The sequence below is a fragment of the Sminthopsis crassicaudata genome, chromosome 2, assembly GCF_048593235.1.
Source record: "Sminthopsis crassicaudata isolate SCR6 chromosome 2, ASM4859323v1, whole genome shotgun sequence".
Classification (NCBI taxonomy): Eukaryota; Metazoa; Chordata; class Mammalia; order Dasyuromorphia; family Dasyuridae; genus Sminthopsis; species Sminthopsis crassicaudata.
The window spans coordinates 221,005,396-221,019,802 of NC_133618.1; the positions used below are offsets into that span (position 1 = coordinate 221,005,396).

Consider the following 14,407-nt stretch of genomic DNA (forward strand, 5'->3'; position numbering starts at 1 on the left):
CATTTTTCCAAATTATCCCCCCCTCCCTCTATTCCCTCCCCCCGATGACAGGCAATACCATACATTTTACATGTGTTACAATATAGTCTAGATACAATACATGTGTGTGAATATCATTTTCTTGTTGCACAATAAACATTAGATTCCGAAGGTACATGCAACCTGGGCAGACAGATATTAGTGCTAACAATTTACATTCACTTCCCAGTGTTTCTTCTCTGGGTGTAGCTACCTCTGTCCATCAATGATCAACTGGAAGTGAGTTGGCTTTTCTTTATGTTGAAGATTTCCACTTCCATCAGAATACATCCTCATACAGTACTGTTGTTGAAGTGTATAGTGATCTTCTGGTTCTGCTCATTTCACTCAGCATCAGTTGATGTAAGTCTCTCCAAGCCTCTCTGTATTCCTCCTGCTGGTCATTTCTTACAGAGCAATAATATTCCATAATCTTCATATACCATAATTTACCCAACCATTCTCCAACTGATGGACATTGGATTTCTTTTTTAAAAAGTCTTTCCTCAATCTCTCACATTTTATTTTTAAAGTCTTTATAAAGTTCTTTTATAAATTCTTTTTAGGAAGGTAGACAATTAATATTACTCTTTTGGGATAGGGAAGGCTTTTTGTTTTTTACTTCAGTATCCTCCTCTGAAGAAGAATCCTGGTTTTTATTATTACCATTGTAACTTTCTGTAGTTGAGTTCTTTTTCCTTTGTTTGCTCATTTTTATAAAAAATAAGAACTTAATATTATAATTCCTTCTAATTCTGGAGTTAGGAAGAGGATGGTGCCTTTGGCTTGCAGTTTTTCTTTAATTCTTCCCTCTGATGTGGAATCCCAAACCAAGAACTCCACCCTTCTATAAATGCCTGCAACCAGCAGCTTTTCTATTGTCTACAGTAATTTTAAAAGGAATTTCTTTTTCTCCTTGCTGATAGACTTTGTTGGTAATATGTAGAAATACTGATGATTTACATGTGTTTATTTTATATCCTGCAACTTTACTAACATTATTAATTATTTTGACTAGTTTTTTAGTTGATTTCCTAGGATTCTTTAAATATATCATATCATCTGCAAAGAGTTTTGTTTTCTCTTTGTTTGTTCTAATGCCTTCACTTTCTTTTTCTACTTATGTCTATAGCTAGCATTTCTAACATAATGTTGAATAATAGTGGTGATAATAAGTATCCTTGCTTCACCCCTATTCTTACTGGGAAGATTTTTAGCTTATCCCATTATAATGCCTAAAAAAAAAAAAAATAGTGCCTACTGATGGTTTTAGATAGATACTACTTTTCATTTTAAGGAAAGCTCCATTTATTCTTATGTTCTTTAGGGTTTTTAATAAGAATAGGATTTTTTCGATCAAGAGCTTTTTCTGTATCTATTGAGATAATCATATGATTTATTAGTTTTGTAATTGATGTGAGCAATTATACTGATAGTTTTCCTAATATTAAACTCGCTCTACATTTATAAATCCCACTTGATCATAATGTATGATTGCTGTAATCTTCTTGTTTGTATTTTATGTAAAATTTTTGCATCAATATTCATTAGGGAAATTGGTGTGTAGTTTTCTTTCTCTGTTTTTGTTCTTCCTGACTTAAGTATCAGCACCATATTTTTGGTCACAAAAAGGCTTCAGTAGGACTCTTTCTTTGCCTGCTTTTCCAAATTGCTTATATATTATTAAGATTAATTGTTCTTTAAATATTTAGTAACATTCACTTGTAAATCCATTCAGTCCTGGAGATTTTTTTCTTAGGCAGTTTTTTGATGATTTTTTTTCTGAGACAGGGTTATTGAAATATTCTACTTCTATTCTTCTGTTAATCTGGGCAATTAATATTTTAAAAATATTTATCTATTTTGTTTAGATTGGCAGATTTATTGGCATATAATTGAGCAAAATAACTCCTAATAATTGCTTTACTTTCCTCTTCTTTGTGATGAATTAACTTCTTTCACATTGGTACTAGTAATTTGGCTTTCTTCTTTCCTCTTTAAAATCAAATTAACCAATGGTTTATCTATTTTATTCTCTTCCCCCCCCCCCACTTCCAAGACCAGCTTCTAGTTTTATTAGTTTAATTTTTTTTACTTTCAACTTTATTAATCTTTCACTGATTTTTAAGATTTACAATTTGGTGTTTAATTGAAAAATTAAAATTTGTTTTTTTTCTAATTTTTTTCATTGTGTTTCCAATTTATTGATATGCTCTTTCTCTATTTTATTGATGTAATCTTTTAGAAATACAAATTTTCCCTTAAGTAGTGCTTTGGCTGCATCCCATAAATTTTAATATGTTGTCTTGTCATTCTCTTTAATGAAATTATTGATCATTTCTGTGATTTGTTTCTTGACCCACTTTTCCTTTAGGATTAAATTATTTAGTTTCCAATTAATTTTTAATCTGTCTTTCTTCTGCCCCTATTATTGCATTATTAATGGAAAAGAATGAATTTTATATTTCTATTTTTCTGCATTTGGTTGTGAGATTTTTATGCCCTAATACATGGTCATTTTTTGTGTAGATGTCATGTACTGGAAAAAGAAGAAGAAGAAGGAGAAAGAAGAAGAAGGAGGAAGAGGAGGAGAAAGAGAAGGAGGAAAAAGAAATGGTATATTTCTCTCAGTTCACATTTGGTTTTCTCCAGAGGTCTATCATAGTTAACTTTTCTAAAATTTTATTCATCTCCTTAATTTCTTTCTTATTTACATCTTAGATGGACTTATCTAGTTTTGAGAGGGGAAAAGTGATTTCCCATATAGTATAATTTTACTGTTTATTTCCTCTTATAACTCATTAATTTTTTCTTCTTTTTTTTTTAAATTTTTTTTTGTTTTTTTTTTAATTTTTTTTTTTTAATTTTTTCTTAAAAAATTTAGATGCTAACATATAGTTTAGTATTGGTATTACTTTATTGTTCATAGTACCTTTGAGCAAGATAATTTATTTCTTTGTCTTCCTTAATTAGATCTATTTTTGCTTTTGTTTTTTGTCTGAGATCGTGTTTGTTATCCCTGCCTTTTTTTTTTCTTTAGTTGAAGTGTAATAGGTTTTGCTTAAGCCCCTTTACTTTGTATATGTATGTGTCTGTGCTTCAAATGTATTTTTTGTAAACAGAATGTTATAGGATTCTGATTATAATCTATTCTGCTATTCACTTATGTCTTAGGGACAAGCTCATCCCATCCACATTTATAGGTATGATAATTTCCCTCCATCCTGTTATCCCCCAGTTTATCCTCTTTCATACCTTTAATAATGCTCCTCCTCACAAGTGTTTTACTTCTGACTATTGTTTACCCCAATTTGCCTTCCATTTTATTAGTTCCCCACCTTCTCTTATCGCCATTTCTTCTTTCTTTTAGGATAAGATAACATTTTTATATTCAACTGAGTGTGTATGTTATTCCCTCTTTGAACCAATTCTGATGAAAGTAAAGTACAAACATTGCCCTCCCCCAATATTTTTCTTCACTGTAATAGTTCTTTTGTGCCTTTTAAAATTTGAGATAATTTACACCATTCTCTCCCTTCACTCTTTTCCTAGTGCAATACTCTTTCTCACCCCTAAATTTTGTTTTTTTTTTGAATATCATTCCATCATAGTCAATTCATACCTACATGCTCTGTCTATGTATACTTCTTCTATTTGCCATAACAGTGATATAGTTCTCAGTTATAAATATCATTCTCACATGTAGAAATATAAACAGTGTTTTTAAAACGATGTCAAATATTTTATGTTCTCTCTTTTCGGTTTACATTTTTATGCTTCTCTTCAGTCTTCTATTTGCACATCAAAATTCTTCAGATCTAATCTTTTCATTAGGAAAGCTTGAAAAGCCTCTATTTCATGAATATCTCTTTTTTTTTCTCCTAAGGGATTATACATAGTTTCACTAGGGAGTAAATCTTGGTTGTAATTTGAATTCTTTTGCCTTTTGCAATAATATATTCCAAGCACTGTTATCCTTTAATATAGAAACTGCTAAATCATGTGTCATATAGACTGTGACTCCTTGATATTTGAATTGTTTCTTTTTGCTTGCATTATTTTCTCTTTGGCCTGGTAGCTTGAGAATTTGGCTACATAATATACATGGAGGTTTTCATTTTGGGAGCTCTTTCAGATGGTGATTAGTAGAATATTTTAATTTCTATTTTTTCTCTGGGTCTGGGATATCAAAGAAATTTTCCTTGATAATTTCTTATAATATGATATCCAGGTTCTTTTTTTGATCATTGCTCTCAGGTAGTGCAATAATTCTTAAAGTCTCTCTCCTCAATTTATTTTCCATATTAGTTGTTTTTCCAATGATAAACTTAATATTTTTTTCTATTTTTTCATTCTTTTGATTTTGCACTTTTTTTTTTCATTTCTTGATGTCTCTCAGAGTCATTAGTTACTAGTTGCTCAATTCTAATATTTAATGGATTATTTTCTTCAGTGAGTTTTTGATCTCCATTTCCATTTGGTTATTTCTTTTTTTTTAAGAAATTGTTTTTTGACCATTTATCAATTGGGGAATGACTTGAATTTTTATTTATTTTTATTTTTTTATTATAACTTTTTATTGACAGACTATATGCATGGGTAATTTTTTTCAACAATATCTCTTGTACTCACTTCTGTTCTGACTTTCCCCTTCCCTCCCTCCACCCCCTCCCTTAAATGGCAAGCAGTCTTATACATGTTAAATATGTTATAGTATATCCTAGATACAACATATGTGTGCAGAACCGAACAGTTCTCTTGTTGCACAGGAAGAATTGGATTCAGAAGGTAAAAATAACCTGGGAAGAAAAACAAAAATGCAAACACTTTACACTCATTTCCTAGTGTTCCTTCTCTGGGTATAGCTGATTCTGTCCATCATCAAATTAGATCTTCTGTTTGTCGAAAATATCCACTTCCATCAGAATATGTTTTCATACAGTATTGTTGTTGAAGTGTGTAATGATCTCCTGGTTCTGCTCATTTCACTCAGCATCAGTTCAATGACTTGTATTCTTATAAATTTGACTCAGTTTTTTAATAAAGTTTAGAAATGAGACTTTTATAAAAAATGCTGGCTGTAAAAAATGTTCCCAGTTCTATACTTCCCCCATAACAGATATAAAGTCAGTGGAGTAAAGTTCAAACATTGCCTTTGAAACCTACTTAATAGCTCTAGGTGATCTTGAGCAATTCCCTTCCCTTCTTTATGTCTCAGTTTCCTTCTCTGGGTGGGTTTGGAGGAAGTGAACTACAAATTCTATGAGAACCTTCCAGAGGATCAAAGTAACTATCTTTAGTTGAAGATCATTTCTTAGAAGGTGCTTCCCACCAAAAGCCCCCCACTCAAGACCTCAGGGATTTCCTTGCTTCTTCTTTGACATGTCACTTTAAGGGAGATAGCCAACAAACCAACACCTCTCTACTTACTCATAATCCTTCTACATCTAGCTTAAGGTAAATGCTGTTTGTGAGCAAATAATCCTTAGCAAAGCATGATAGTCTATTTTTACATAGAGTGGGTTCAAATCTGAAAAGTTTCTCCAAAATCATATCTCTTTGGTGTTATGCCTCAGTTTCCCTGGTAGCAACTCTTTCCTTTTTTGGTCATTAGGACTGAAATAATTAGGACTAGGACAATACTACTCTGGCATTCCAAAGAGTCATAAATCTCCAGATGACTTATCTCAAATACCTAGATGGCACTCTCTATATTCCTGGCTCAGACTTCCTGACTCCTGCTTGACCACCTTCTTATCAGAATTTATGATCCTTCTTACCCCCAACCTGTTAGAACTGAATTATGATCCTTCCTAGAATTTCCACTCACACGGTGCTCTTCCCCTTCCCTCCCCTTGCCTTTGTTTTCCTGATCACTGGAGCCCTATAAAAATCTCTGGAATTATTTGCTCATGGCTGGATGCTTTGAGACAAGAGTCCCATTCAACCAACCAGGGGGGATTGGACATGGATCCTATTTGGCTGACAGTCCAAATTCTACACTATTAAAATATTAATCTCTGTCTTGGCTCAGTTTCTCCGGCATTACATTGGCTTATTTTATTCTCAAGTAGAATGCTCTCTGAAGAACCTAACAGATGGACACACTTGCTCTCTAAATACTTGTCAGGGCCAGAGAATGGCAAAAAAGGGAAGGAATGGGGTACAGGGTCATTGAGGGGGTAAAGGAAAAAGGGAAAAGAGGAAGAAAAGTTGACAGACATTTTATGTACACTTTAAGAAGTAAGCACCTTGGGGATTGTTCAAACCATTCTGAGAGATTACCTGGAATTATTCTAAGAAATCAATTAATGCTAATAATTATTCATACTCTTAGACCCAGAGATTACCTTGTTAAGCATTTACTCATGAATATAAAGAAGGTTCTCATATAAACCAAAATATTCATAAAAGCATATTTTGTGGTAACAAAAAACTGGAAATAAAATCTGTCCATCACTTAAGTAATGGCTAAACAAAATATGGAACATAAATGTAAGATTATTATAGTGCCATGAAAAATAATGAATATGTAGCTAGAGGGAGTCATCAGAAATAAACATTCCCCTCCAGACTTTGCTTCTGTTTCTCAATCTTCATCACTATACTCCTTCAGGTACTTTCTACCTCCCATATTCAGCTCACTTTTCAGTTCCCTTTTATATGTGGTATCCCCAACCCAACTCTATTAGAATATAAGCTCTTTGAGAGCAAAGGCTCTCTTTTAGTTTGTAATTATATCTCCAGTGCTTATTCTGGTGCCTCAAACGTGATAAATCCTATTGCCTTTACTTATATGAGTTAATGAAAAGTGAAGTAAATAGAACTAGAAAAGCAATATACACAGTAACTATAACAATAAATTGAGGTAACAATAACAGTTAATATATGTAGTCACATGAAAAGATGCTCCAAATCACTATTGATCAGGGAAATACAAATTAAGATAACTTGGAGATATCACTATACAAGATACCACTACACATCTGCCAGATAATGATGAATGGTGGAGGGGATGTGAGGAAACTGGGACACTGATACATTGTTGTTGGAACTATGAACAGATCCAACCATTCTGGAAAGCAGTTAGGAACTATGCTCAAAAAGTTATCAAACTGTGCATACCTTTTGACCCAGCAGTGTTATTGCTGGGCTTATATCCCAAAGAGATCTTAAAGGAGGGAAAGGGACCTGTATGTGCCAAAATGTCTGTGGCAACCCTTTTTGTAATGGCAAGGAACTGGAAATTGAGTAGATGCTCATCAATTGGAGAATGGCTGAATAAATTATGGTATATGAATATTATGGAATATTATTGTTCTGTATGAAATGACCAACAGGATGATTTCAGAGAGGCTTTGAGAGACGTACGTGAACTGATGCTGAGTGAAATGAGCAGAACCAGGAGATCATTATATATGGCAACAAGAAGACTATATGATGATCAATTCTGATGGACATGACTCTCTTCAACATTGAGATTATTCAAACCAGTTCCACTTGTTCAGTGATGAAGAGAACTATCTACACCCACAGAGAAAACTGTGGGAACAGAATGTAGCATACAACATAGCATTTTCACACACTCTCTCTGTTATTTGCTTGCATTTTGTTTTCTTTCTCAGTTCTTCTTTTCCTTCCTTCTTGATCTGATTTTTCTTGTGCAGCAACATAACTGTATAAATATGTATACATATATTGGATTATTTCAACATATTTAACATGTATTGGTCTACTTGCCAGGTAGGAGAGGGAGTAGGGGGAAAGAGGGGAAAATTCAGAACAAAAGGTTTTGCAAGGATCAATGTTGAAAAAATTACCCATGAATATGTTTTATAAAAAAATAAATTAATTAAAAAAGAATCTGAAACTTAAAAAATGAAACAAAAAAAGAAAAAGTCTTGCAAATCATGTGAATGAAAAATTGAATACAAATATTAACTGGCCTTAAATTTTTCATATTTCATCATGGGATTTCATAGCTCTTACTATAGCTATGATTTAAATAACTATTGTAGTATGTCAAGAAGTGATTTTTAATAGCCTCATTTGATTTAAAATTGCCCACTTTTCAGGAGTAGCATCAGCATTGTACAAAACATTATTTTCTCCTCAAATAAAACAGCCAATCAATGATTGTTTCTAATTATTCCAATAAAAGCATAAAAGAAAAAAAAAAGCAGTAACAATTAAGATTGAAATTGAAAGCTATGTAATTATCATGGCTGAATTTGGTCCCATAAAAAAGTTATGAGAAGGTACTACTCTGTGAAAAGTGAGAAATTTTGAGGATAAAACACAAAATAGTTAGATTTTGCTAATGTACTGTTTAATTTTACTCTTTTATCTTTTCTATTTTATTCTTTCTTATAAAGGATGATTTTTCTTGATTTAGGAGAAAGTGAAAATAGATTGAGAAATAAAGTTATTAAAAAAGTGATAGCAATATATTCCTTTTTTAAAAAATGTAAACACTGTTGGTAGTAAAAATGATGTAGTAAATGAATTTATGAATCCTATATCTATGCCTTCACCCTCTTTTTTGGCCAACTATATTTCCATTGGTTTCTTTTCCAATGAATAACTTATTAGCCTATCACAGTTTTGAGGAATTCCTATTAAAGAAGGATCTGCTTTGAAGAGGAAAATTCATATCTTTTACCCAACTGATAAGAGGAACTATGCTAAATTTAATCTCCAGGGGCTGGATAGATTAGTTCCACTAAGTGCTCTCAATAGCAGTTCTCTACTCAAATGGGAAACCTCAATTTTCACCAGAAAGGGTGTTTAAGAGAAACAATAACAACTCTGGCACTGCTGAGTCTTACTTATCCTTGGCATGAACAACCCTGAAATTTCAAAGAAATGATCAGTTCCTGCTTATCATATATAGTCCAACTCAAGTAACTTCTCCTTGGAGCAACCTTTTCTGATTTCCCCAGGCTCAGTGCAGATAATGACCTTTCCCTGCAGACCTTCCAAAATGTTTTGTTTCACACTTCTCTGTTGCACTTATGTATTTTTAATAATTTTTGAAGTATTTTTGTTAGTATCATTTCCCTAAATGAACTATAATCTGGGAGATAGCAGCAATTGCCTTGAATCTAAGTTTGAGATTTTTCCCAACTCTGCATACAAAAGATAAATGATAAGTGTTGAATCAATGAATTGGTTCATTCACTAATGGTATTTACCCTCTGCCTTGAATAAAAGTCCCTAGCTCTGTCCTGTAGCAAAGAAAGCTCAGGCAAGCAGCAAAAAATTATAGCTTTTTTTTTTCCTGGCAAATTGTGGTATGTTGGGTTTTTGCCAATTCCTTTCTCTCCTCCAGGAAAAGCATGAGCAGGCAACAGTTTTATTTAGTCATTTGCCTAAGTTCTTAAATTGGTAGACAGAAACAGACACTGATTCACATACATATATCAATCTTTGTCTAACACTCATATATCTTGAGGCTCTCCACTGTCTACTATGCTACATTTTTACCCTCTATCCCCCTTATTTAGAAGAGAGAGACAGAGACAGAGATACACACAGAGAAGCAGAAAGAGAAACAGGGAAAAGAAAAAAAAAAGATGATGAATTCAATAAAAAAAAAGAAGAAAAAGAAGGAGGAGGAGGGGGGAGAAGGAAGAGGAGGAGGAGGAGGAAGAGTTGGAAGAGGAAGAAGTAGAAGTACCTAGGACAGTGGCTAGCACATATTAAAGACTTAATAAGTCTCCTCCCCCTCCCCACTCCTTTCCCCCTCCTCATCCCCACCTCCTCTACCTTCTCCCCATCCTAACCCTTTCTTCTCCTCCCCCTCCCTTCATTCTCCTCCTTCTCCTCTTCCTCCTTCTCTCCCTCTTTAATCTCCCACTTCTCCTCCATCCCTCTCTTTCTCCTCCTCTTCCTCCTCCTCCTCCTCCTCTTTCTTCTTCTGTAGCATAGTAGAAAGATTGTTAGATCTGGAATCAAGAATAATTGCAGACTGAGTCACCTTAGGTGAATCAACTTGTTAATCTTGTTGGGCCTCAACTTCTACTTAGATTTGCTCTTCCTGGTGAATTATAAAGAACATGCTCATGAAACCTTGAAAACATAGTTAGACTGCTTTTAGCCACAAATGACTGATGGGTTGTTGCTGTTCCAGAAAGACTTATGATGGAGCTTGAACTGAATATGCATAAAAAAGGATCAATGGCTCCTCCCTCAGTCCTTCTTGCATATGGGATATGCTCTAAGGACTGGATCATAATGGGCTAATCTCTTTTATAATAATAATAGCATTCCCTGCTTCATAGAGGTATAGAATAAAATCCTTGATAAATATTAAAGTGATAAAGAACTGGGAAGTCTTATTTACATAAAATGAGAATGGTTATAGTTGGGTGGTTTTGGTGAGGAAAACTCTTTGGACAGGACTGCAGAAATGTGAGCTATTCATTGTTGTAGCATTATAAAATTTCCCATAGGATTTTTGTAAGGAAAGCACTCCAAAACACCTTTAAACACTATTGAAGTGTAAGCTATTCATTATTGTAACATTATAGACAGAGGTAATGGAGCAATGGAGGTATCAAAGTGGGTTGAGTCAGAAAGAGTGGGGTTCAAGTTCCACTCTGTACTTGCTGTGTGATGGAACGTAGGTTTATGAATGGGTAATTCCTCATTGGGGCTAAAGAACAGGCAAGATATGGTTTGCTGGAGGTCAAAGGGAAGGAATTTTTGCCATAGTGGTTGTGGTGACAGTGATAGTGGGGTTGATGGAGGAATAGGTTGCTAAACCAATGAAATTACAACTTCAGTTCCAATCCCATTTTATAGACAATAAGTACGGGAGGCATAATAGATTATTTGGAGCTGGAGTGGTCAGGGGAGATTTCACCACAGATCTGGGATTTGGGTTGGATCTTAGAAATTGACATAGACAAGGAAACAGCTATGGAGGGTCTTGAATACCAGAATTGGTATTTTAACCTGTTGGCAATGGGAAGCTACTGATCAGGCTAGTGACATGATAGCTATGCTTTAAAAAAGTTAATAGAACCACAGTGTACTATATACATTGGAAAAAAAGGGAGGCAGAGAAATCAATTCATAGGTAACTATAATAGTTTGATTAAAATGATAAAAACTTGAGTTAAGATGGTTCAGTAAAAGTGTGAAGAAATAACATATAATAATGATCATTGACAATCATGTCAGCTCATACAGAATCAGACAGTATAAGTATTTCTGTTTTACATATAAAGGAGCAAGTTCAGGGAAATTAAGTGATTTTCCCAGGTTCATTCAACTTTTATGGTAAAGCTTGGACTAGAAGAATGTTTAGATATGAGAATCATCTACAAAGAGATGATAGTTGGAGCCAATAATGAATGTAAAAGTGAAGTGATAGTGATTTGTCAAATCCAGGCTAGCTCCCTGAAGAGCTCAGAATCAGCCAGACTCAGGATAAGCAAAAGTCCTTGCCCCATGTTGGGCGCCAAAATGTAAAGTTCTGTTGTCTCTAAATTGTGATCGTTCTCTTGGGGCAGGTTTCTTGGGGAGCTTCTTGAGGCAGCCTTCCTTTCAGTTCTGCTCAATAATCCCAAAATGCAGCCAGGAGTTAAAGTCCAGATCCCATATTGTGTCCTTCAAAGTCTTGAATCTTTTCATGTCAGAAAGTCTCCATCCAGCTTCAGTCTCTTGCTCTCTCCAAATCCAAAGCCTCCAGCCAGCAAGAAGGTAGATGTGGGAATGAATCAGACTCTGCCTCCAAAAGTGTGGGATTGTGGATTTCCCAGAATTCAATCCTAGATGTGAATCTCCCAGAAGTCCATGAGCAGGCTTTTCCTTTATATTTGTGAATCTGCTGGACTTGCAAATCCATGGAATCCTGGCTTTCTGAATCTCCTCCAGCTTCCCTGAAGTTCTCCCCTTGACTCACTCCAGACTCCCAGAAAGTGGGCTTTTATATCCTACCAGAGAATGGGTTTGTGGGTGCTCCCTGGGCTTGTGGGAGCTCTTTAAAAGTATGCTCTCTTAAAGGTGTGAAGTCTGATGTGTGAACCAATGAGTGAGCTCTTTTAAAGGTGTAAACTCCTTTAAAGGTTTGAATTCCTTTAAAGGTTTGAACTCCTTTAAAGGTGTGAATTCAGTGTCGTATTCGCCTTGTCCATCAGAGAGAGACAGAAAAAGAGAAAGACTTCAAAACAAAAGAGAAAATCTAAGAAACATCTGACACTGAAAGAGCATGGCTAATAAGAAGACTGTTAAAGAACTTTAAAAACCAGCAGGAATCATTGGACTTCCTAACACAAGATGAGACTAATGGACAATGGATCTATGGACATTTATAAATTTTCAATTTATGATTATTTGATCATGTTATTTGTTATATACTTCTAGCATGTATTATGTTACTATGTTACTATGTGCTTATGTAATCTATATAATTATGTGTAATGCCTCCCATATTGATGGATTTATGTTTCAAGGTCATGACCACCCTATGTTCTAAATCAAAAGAAAGGGGGAGATGTTAGGTTCTTACTAAGTGCTAATGAGATAATGAGATATTAGGTTCTTACTAAGTGCTAAGTCGGTACTTAATAATTCTCTAGTTCCGGCCTTTCCTGGTAGTTTGACTTGTGAATTCCTAAGGAAGAGCTTGCCTGCTTGGGAGGAGCAAGCTCATTGGTTGAAGTGGTTCTTCCCAGAAGCCCTTGCATTATCCCACGCCCATTCTCTGGGAGGATAAAAGAGGACAGCACTCCAGAGAGGAGAGAAGTCTCTGGGCTACATCAGGCTTGACTCGGCTCTCTGCAGGAAGGGAAGTCACTTCTCTGGACAATAGTTAACGGCAACTGTCTGGAGACAACGGTTCTCTACAGGAAGAAGAATCTGTCCGAGAGATTTGAGTTGACACAGCAGATCTCCCCCCAGAGAGTGATCGGCAGCGTCTGGAGACAACAGCACGCTACATATAAGTACCTTATAAGTTATAAGTACCTAACAGTGATTGTCAAAGGATAGAGCATAGATGGAAAAAGAGAAGTCCAAGGCAGGAAGGACTTCTAAACCTGTTCTTTCTGTCATAAAAACTTTTGGAAGTTTGATGAAGCCTGTGAAATCTGATGATAATGTTTCTAAAGATTTGAAATAAAATACATAGGATTTTAAAGAAAACCAATTATATTGAAATACAAATTTATTTTTTCCCATCCAAGTTCACAGATCCTCTGAAATCTGTTCAAGGATCCAGAGGAAAGAATCTTTGTTTTAAGAGGGCAGAAAGAAGATGAACAAATCATATATGAGAGAGAAAAGCAATGATTAATAATAAGCTTTATTTAAAACACATTGAATTAAATATGCCAGCAGGAATCCAGAAACAGATATCCTTTAGATTTTTAGAGATATGGATCTAGACACTGAACTATTGGGCAGTAGTCCAAAAAAAAAGCCCCTCTGAGTTTTGGGGCCACATAGTTCTTGTTAGGCTATCTCTATTCTACAACCATGGTTTTGAGATTATCCTACTCAAAGCCTGGACTTCTGTGATGAGAACTGTCACTATAGATTAATTTAATTTTTCCAGAGTTTCCCTGGAATTCTTGTCACTGTGAGCCTGATTTATCCCTGCTCCTTCTTCCTTTCCCCAATCCTTATGCCTTTGTATAGCTCAAGTAAAGTGATAAGGCTTTCTATTGTGTGAGTTAAAATATGCTAAATAAAAACTTCTTGCTTTTTAGCATTATTGGCCAGTTTATTTCTTCTGTAGAAATCTCTAAGTTTCCCACAATTGAAACAAATGAGGACAGCTGGGAGAGAGAACAGGATATGCAGATATAGGGGCCAACTGCATATAGGTCATAGCAAGAGTTGTGAGGCTAGAATTCTCTGGAGGGGCCAAGAGGAGAATCAGTTCTAGGACTGTGTAGAAAGTCTCAGGGGAATGCAGAGAAGTCATGCTGGCTGTATTTCATATTGACCCAATCAACACTTAGAGTCAGTGGAGCAAACCTTGGAGGCTCAGAAACACAACAAAGCAGATGGGTAGGGAAAGGCAGGGCCATTTTCACAGCTAGTCCCCAGAGCAGAATGGCATGTTAATTACAGCAACATGCTGCAATTCTCTGGTGAGCAAACACAGTTTTCTCAGTTTTTAGGGAGAGGCAAAAGGTAACAGCAGAGAGCACAAGCCCTCACAGGCTGGAAAGCAGGCTTCTATGGAAGTTTACAACTAGAAAGTGGACTAAATAAACCTATAATCAAATAATAAGCAGGAGTCCTGGACCCAGAGACAGGAAAATCTGAGTTCAAATGTGTATGACCAGATACTAGCTGTGTGACTCTAAGCAAGTCATCTGAACTTGTTTGCCTGTTTCCTCATTTATAAAATAGACTAAAAAAGGAAACAGGG

At 35.1% G+C, this 14,407-nt stretch overlaps 1 long non-coding RNA gene across 1 annotated transcript in view; it reads left to right on the forward strand.

Annotated features, from left to right (window-relative positions):
* Positions 1-13,360, forward strand: part of LOC141555410 (uncharacterized) — a 50,355-nt gene extending 36,995 nt beyond the window's left edge. Inside the window, exons 2-3 of the long non-coding RNA XR_012486183.1 lie at positions 2,548-2,634; positions 11,538-13,360. This is a non-coding gene — a long non-coding RNA (uncharacterized LOC141555410). The remainder of the gene's footprint in view (positions 1-2,547; positions 2,635-11,537) is intronic.
* Positions 13,361-14,407: the final 1,047 nt, after the last annotated feature.